At 44.0% G+C, this 7,090-nt stretch overlaps 1 long non-coding RNA gene across 1 annotated transcript; it reads right to left on the reverse strand.

The window, feature by feature from the left end:
• Nucleotides 1-4,716: 4,716 nt before the first annotated feature.
• LOC308482213 lies at nucleotides 4,717-6,535 on the reverse strand. The gene is made up of 2 exons (XR_013989156.1): nucleotides 6,440-6,535; nucleotides 4,717-5,078 (listed from the first exon to the last, which is right to left on the reverse strand). It is a non-coding gene; the product is annotated as an uncharacterized lncRNA (long non-coding RNA).
• Between the last annotated feature and the right edge of the window lie 555 nt (nucleotides 6,536-7,090).

Genomic DNA, 7,090 nt, shown 5'->3' on the forward strand with positions numbered 1-7,090 from the left:
GCTGTTTACCTTCCCACCGGAGCAGTGCATATTTATCTACTTGCACTTTGACGTGCTTTTGAACTGCTAGGTTGGCAGGAGCAGGGACAGAGCAATGGGAGCTCACCCTGTCGCGAGGATTCGAACTGCCGACCTTCTGATCGGCAAGCCCTAGGCTCTGTAGTTTAACCCACAGTGCTACCCGCGTCCCTAAAACACACTTAAAACGTTCTATTTGCAGCTGTAGAACTGAGTCCCAGGAATGCATGGCTTCTAGAATGTCAGGGAACTGCCATCGGAGCCAGGGGGAGAGGGAGGGCTCCAGAGGGATTCCGGAGAGCGTCCCGGGAGGGAGAGAGGCAGCACATCTTCTGGGGAAGGAAATCAGCATAGCACCAGTGGAGAAGGGGGGCAGATGGGGGAATCGGCGAGGTGGCTCCATGACTCCTCGCCGGGGACCAGCGGGGAGAGCACGGGTCCTCCGCTGCCCACACTCTCCCTGCGCAGAAGGCTTCCACGCAGGGAGAGTAGGCGGAGACTAGGTGTCAAAGAACTTCTTTGCTGGAAGAAGTTCAAGAAACGCCCACTGATGGATTCTGCCAGCGATTGAGACAGCCACGGGCGAGTGGCTGTCCGGACCGAAAGGGTTCACTCAGGCAACCCAGCCAGGTGTGGCGCCGATTTACGCACGAGCAACCCCTAGAACCATTACATAGAAGTTACAAGCCATGCATCTGAGCCACAGAGGAACCACCAACAAAGCCTTTCCCATAGATTTCAGTGATTGGACTAGGATTGGTAATCTAAGGACTTGACTATTACAATGCATTATTTGTGGGGCTACCTTTGGGCCTGGTCCAGAGGTTCCAGCTGATGCAAAATGCTGTGTCTAGCCTTTGGTGGGGACAGACCATTGTCAGCACATAACTTCAGTTCTCAACAGCTTCTACTGCCTCCCCATATGCTACTGGGCCATATTCAAGGTTCTTGAGTAATTTGCAAGGCCCTTGACAACTTGGATCTAGACTACCTCATATGTCTTATATCCTTGCTTGATCACTGAGGTCTTCAGCTTGGCCCCGCAACTATGAATGCCTGGGGCTGTGGGTGCCTTGAAGCATGCATGGCCCTGGCATCAAACTTTGTGGGTGCCCGGCCCCTTCATGGGGAATTTGAGATCCCAGGGCCCCAGGGAGTTGGCACCTATGGAAGTCCCCCATGATTTGGATGCACTAGGAGCTGTGTGTTCAATATTGTGGCTCTATTTTATGGGGTTTCCTTCCAGCTGAGGAGAGACAGGTTGAACTTCCTACTGGTTGAACTTCCAGCACCTACAGAAGACATTTATTTCAGGAAGTTTCTAATTGAATTCTGATTTTATAGTTTTAACTCATTTACATTGTATTGAGTCTCCTCAACAGAGATTACTTAGAGATTATTGTAATCAATTTGTATATAAATTGTTGAACTGAAACATTGTCCTATGCATCTGGAATGGAAGGGAGTTCCATAAATGGGGTGCCATTATTGAGAAAGCCCTAGTTAATGTTATTGCACAACATGCCAAACGACTGGTAGAACAAGAGGGGCCTATCCACCCAATCTTACATCCTTTGATTGATGTCCCAGATTGATATAGGGAGAAGTGCTCCTTGTAGAATTTGGGTCCCAGGCCATTTAGAGCTATATAAATTAACACCAACACCTTGACTTGGGCCCAGTAGCATGTTGGCAACCGGTGTTGCTCTCATGAAATTGATAAGTCATGGATGCAGTTGAATCTACCACTTAGCATTTTAGCGGCTGCATTCAGCACTGTAGCTTCCAGACTATTTTCAGGGGAAGCCAACTGGGAAGTTATCAAGGTATGGGTTACTGTGACTAAAGTATCCTGGACCAGGAATAGTTATGGATGATAATAGGCATTCCTAGTCACTGAAGCTGCCTGGGTCTTAAAACGATAGTGATGGCTTGAGAAGTACCTACTCCTTCAGTGGAGTGGAACACCATGAAGAACAGATCATACATCGAGTTTCCACATCAAAGGATTACCTGCCCCAGTACGTTCATCTTGTCACGATTCACTCTCATTTCATTGACCCTCATGCAGCCCATTCCAACCTCTGGACACTGGTCCAACACTTGTGTGGCTTCACCTGATTCACATGTTATTAAAAGATGGAGATCACAAGGGGGAAGATGATTAGTCTCCTAGTCTCAGCCCTTCATAGCCCCAACCTCATTTGCATTTCTAAAAACATTTAAGCAACTCATAGAGACACATTTAGCTTCAGATGCAGACAAAACAACACAGACTCTTGAGAAGCAGCCTTAGGCAACTGTACCCTGAAATAAACCCTACCTTACACAAAACAATGTTGTGCTTTATTTTATTTTCTAAGAACTTGTCACATATCAGAAAGAAACCTATCTCATGATGCAACAATGGGGGTAACCACCACAGAAATAGATTAGAAATTGCCCTATGTGCCCCAGTGAATTTCTGTTATTATGGGCACGCATGCCATTGATGTTATATTTAACAGCATTTTTGCACTTTTTTCATCTCTCCCCCCTCACATAAAGCACACCAATGCACACATCTGTGTATAGACACATTAGATCATTATTGGTAATGCTGTCAATGGCATATACAATAGGATACTTAGCCATATATATATATATATATATATATATATATATATATATATGAATCCCAGTGGTGCAGTGGTGAGGCCCAGGAATACAGAAATGGTAATACCTGAGAAATAAGATACGTTCAAGGAAGATTTTATTATGCGAATGCACAGGAGGGCAAAATTAATGTTCCTCAATCAACCTTCATTTACATTTCTTAACTTTAAATTCACAAACTTAATATTCATGTAAATTTTAATTAGTTTTCAAGTCAGATAAAAGTGAGAAAGACAATCCCTGCACACTTCTAATGAACCAGCATGTTGTTCAAACAACTCAGCAAGATTAGCTAACTCTGCCAGAATTTAGAATAATTCATGCATTGCTGGTAGACTTTCCAGAATGTTCAGACTATTTCCACAAATACTAGTGCCCTAATTATCTAATTAAATAGGATAGGCACTCCAATTATAAATCTTACATTCGCCCTAGGAGCACAATTTCTTTTTTCTTTTTTTAGAAGAAACTTTAGCCCGGTTTTATACCTTTGACTTTTCCATTGGAGGGTCCCAAAACGATTAGCTTTACTTGGTAATTAAGCCTTACAGGGTGATTTTGGCCTTCATTAAGGGCTTTAACTCTGATATTTAGTGCAGGCATGGGCTGGCAGAGAGGCGAAATAAGTCTGTGCATAGGTTCAGCAAAGCACATACCATTCTATAACTGTTCTCTCCTGTGTAAATCAATGCAGCAACAGTATCTCTACATGAATACCAATTCAAGTCTTCCTGTGATTAGGACCGACCCTACCATGGGGCAGAGTGAAGCAGAAGGGGGAAAGTACTAGGGATGTGAGTCCCAGAAATAGCCCCCTAGTAATTTAAAGGCATGGACTGTTGGATGGGGTGGGGGGGGAGGGAAAACACCTGGGTAGGAGGAAGCATAGAATGGCTGGAAAAGGAGGACAGCCAGCCAGAGACAGACAGACAGACAGACAGACAGACACACACACAGTTGTCTGAATGGGCCACTTCCTGGTTCATGTTGAGAAGCTGTTTTGAAATGTCCTCATGTACGGAACTAAGAGCTGCTCTTAGAAATCAATGGAGAAATCCAATATTTTAATATTGCTGGAATTGGGCCCCACATCTAATTCCACCCATCTCCTTTTAAAAAAACTCTAAAATGTGGAAGAAAAAATGAAAAAGTCTCTGCCCTTTCCAACTCAGCTCTGGCATCAAATTTTCTTAACAAAAACTGGCCAATGCAAATTCTAAAGCAAATGCGGTTCATTACCCCCAGATTCCATTGGAAGTAGCTGTTTCTGTAAAAGAAAGGCATACGGTGGTTCTGTGGTTTATTCCACACTAAATACTGCTAGTGAGGCTTTGAGTGGTTTGAAATTACTTCACAGTGATGTCCAGAGGTATGAGACCCCTTGTTGCAGGTTGGGCTGAATACAGGAAGGTACACGAAGCTGCAGTGTTATCTGCAGGTGGGACTAAAAGAATCAGGCAGGTTTGGATTCCAGTAAAAAATCTCCAGACCTCTCAGGTTGGAACAAAGGCCACAATCTATTTACACTTCCCGCATACCTCCTCCCTGGACAAATCAATTGTATTCAGAAGCCTTGTGCAGATTCACTGTATTTTTTAAATGTTCAAAAATGAGATGAGGGCTGAGATAGAAATGAAAGAAAAACAGCTTTCACATGTAAGTAAGGCCTAAGATAGAACAGGGCAACCTGTCTTCAGTGGTAACTTCTGTTTTTTTCCTCACCACCCGAAACTACAGACCCACTTTGTTTCAGATTCCCACTTGCCTGTGTTAGCTCCTACTGTATATGTGGAATTGCCCATTACATGGTGGGGAAATTGTCCATTTCACAATGTGAGGCCACTTAGTGTAATGAAACACTTTTCTTTCATAACTGGATGGAATTTCAGTCCATTTCATGAAAAGGAGACCATGTTTCTCTCCATAATGCAACTCTTTCGGTCATAACTCTATTGATGTCGCCAAAGGCAACTTTGAGAAACTGCAGAAAATGGATGGAGGTCATCTCTTCAGGAGCCATAATAATAATAATAATAATAATAATAATAATAATAATAATTTATTATTTGTACCCCGCCCATCCGGCTGGGTTTCCCCAGCCACTCTGGGTGGCTTCCACAGAGACCAAAAATACACTAAAATATCACACATTAAAAATTTCCCTGAACAGGGCTGCCTTAAGGTGTCTTCTGAATGTCAGGTAGTTGTTTATCGCTTTGACATCTGATGGGAGGGCATTCCATAGGGCGGGTGCCACTACCGAGAAGGCCCTCTGCTTGGTTCACTGTAGCTTTGCTTCTCGCAATGAGGGAACCGCCAGAAGGCCCCTGGCGCTGGACCTCAGCATCCGGGCAGAATGATGGGGGTGGAGACGCTCCTTCAGGAACTCTCAGGAAACTGGAAGTCTGGAACCAGAGCCAATCAGAGACAAATTTCAGAGTTTCTCAGGCCTTCTACATGTTACTGCTAACCGAATACAAAAAATAAAATAAAAAATAGATCAGTAAACACTCCCCCAGCTGTTCTGGAAATACTTCAGACGAACTAGACTATCTACCTAGAGGTTTGACCTTAGTTGGTACACTGGATGTCTAAAACGCCATACCTGTTGTTCAAAAACCTCTTGTAGCAAGGCATGAGGATGCTCACCCTGCTAACTGAATCTTCCCTATATTCACCAAGTTCCACTTCATTTTTCATAAGTCTCAGTCCAGATCCATCTTTACCAAACATGATTCTTGGGGATATGAAGTCTGTTTGGAGCTGGTCATCCTGCCGAATGCCTATCTAGTGTATACTGAACCATGGTGGCAGTTCTGTAAATAAGTGCTCTACAAAATATGGCAGGGCAGTTTCTCATAGGGTTTACAATCCACATCAGCCTTCCTTGGCTGCCCTCCAAATGCTTTGGACTGTAACTCCCATCAGTCCCAGCCAGCATGGCCAGTTGTCAGGAATGATGGGACTTATAGTCCGAAACAACTGGAGGGCATCAGCAGGGCCAAATTAAGACATTTAGGGGTCCTAAGCACTGAAATGATTATGCCCCCCGGATTCCGTCAACATTTTTCTGATAAAAATAGGGGTGGCTTTTTCCATTACAGTGGTACGACAAAGAGAAATGAGGCCGGGGAGAGGCTGGCACTGCAGCATAAAGGCTGCTGGACACGCCCCCCCATGGCACCTGGTTGGGCGGCCACCGGGGGGGGCGTGAGTGCCAGCCAGGTGAGCTGGAGGCAGGGGGCAATGCCCCCTGCTAGGAGCGGTGTTCGGGCTCCCGCCCACAACCACTCCCCTCTCTTTCAGGGAGGAGAGTCTTTGTCAAACAGCTTGGCTCCTGAACAAATTGGCCCCCTTAATGCCGCAAACTCGGAAGTGAGTGTTCCAGTTTGCAAATGTCTTTTGGAAGCCAAACGTCTGACACAGCTTCCACGGCTTCCGATTGAGCGCAGGAAGCTCCTGCAGCCAATTGGAAGTCACACCTTGGTTTTAGAACCGTTCCGGGAGTCTGTTTTACATAGCTGTCAACCTTCCCTTTTTTTGTGTGAGAAATTCCCTTATTCCAGCACCATTTCCCGCTGCTTCCCCCTGCTATCCCGGATTGTTAGATATCCCGTAGACTGTCCCTGGGACAGGAGAGGCTGATGATCCCTTATTTTCAAATCTGAAAGTTGACAGCTATGCTGTTTGACAACCAAGGTACTACTGTATTATTATTATTATTATTATTATTATTATTATTATTATTAGGGACATTCTACCATACCCTCCAACATTTCTCCGATGAAAATAGGGACATCCAAAGGAAAGTGGCACATTCCAGCATCAAATCAGAGACCAGGACAGCTTCTATAAATCCAGGACTGTCTCTGGAAAATAGGGGCACTTGGAGTGACTGTCCCTGTATGTGATTCAAAGTAACAACAATACTAAACTGTAAATTTAAAAGTAGTTGTTCGCAATAACACAAAGCGTTCATTTCTGCTGAAATTAAAATAGCTTCTTTCTGGATTTTCTGATTGCAAAATTCTGGATAAATCCATCTAAGCTGACTCAACAAAGCATGTCTATTTCTGCACACAGCAGGGAAAGTAAATCGAGTCTGTCTTGATACATTGTTGTTCTCTGAAGGTTTTTTAAAAATATTCTTTTCTGTTGAGAAAATGAGTATTCTATGGAGCAGGTAGTAATCCTCAGTGTTAGAAAAACGATGATCACTTTGATGCTCTTTTTGAAATATCAAATGTCAAATTCTTTTTTTAAAAAAGTAAATCTCTTTGTATGTGTGTTCTTCTGCTTTGCTGGTGCCTTAAGTATGTGTTTGGTCTGCATGTTGGGTGACCAGTCTGTGAAGAGATGATCTGTAGCATATGGACCAATAGTTCTTTGTTCTGATCCATGATGGTTGACTCTGGGT

The sequence above is a fragment of the Podarcis pityusensis genome, assembly GCF_964106645.2.
Source record: "Podarcis pityusensis genome assembly, chromosome: 7".
NCBI lineage: Eukaryota > Metazoa > Chordata > Lepidosauria > Squamata > Lacertidae > Podarcis > Podarcis pityusensis.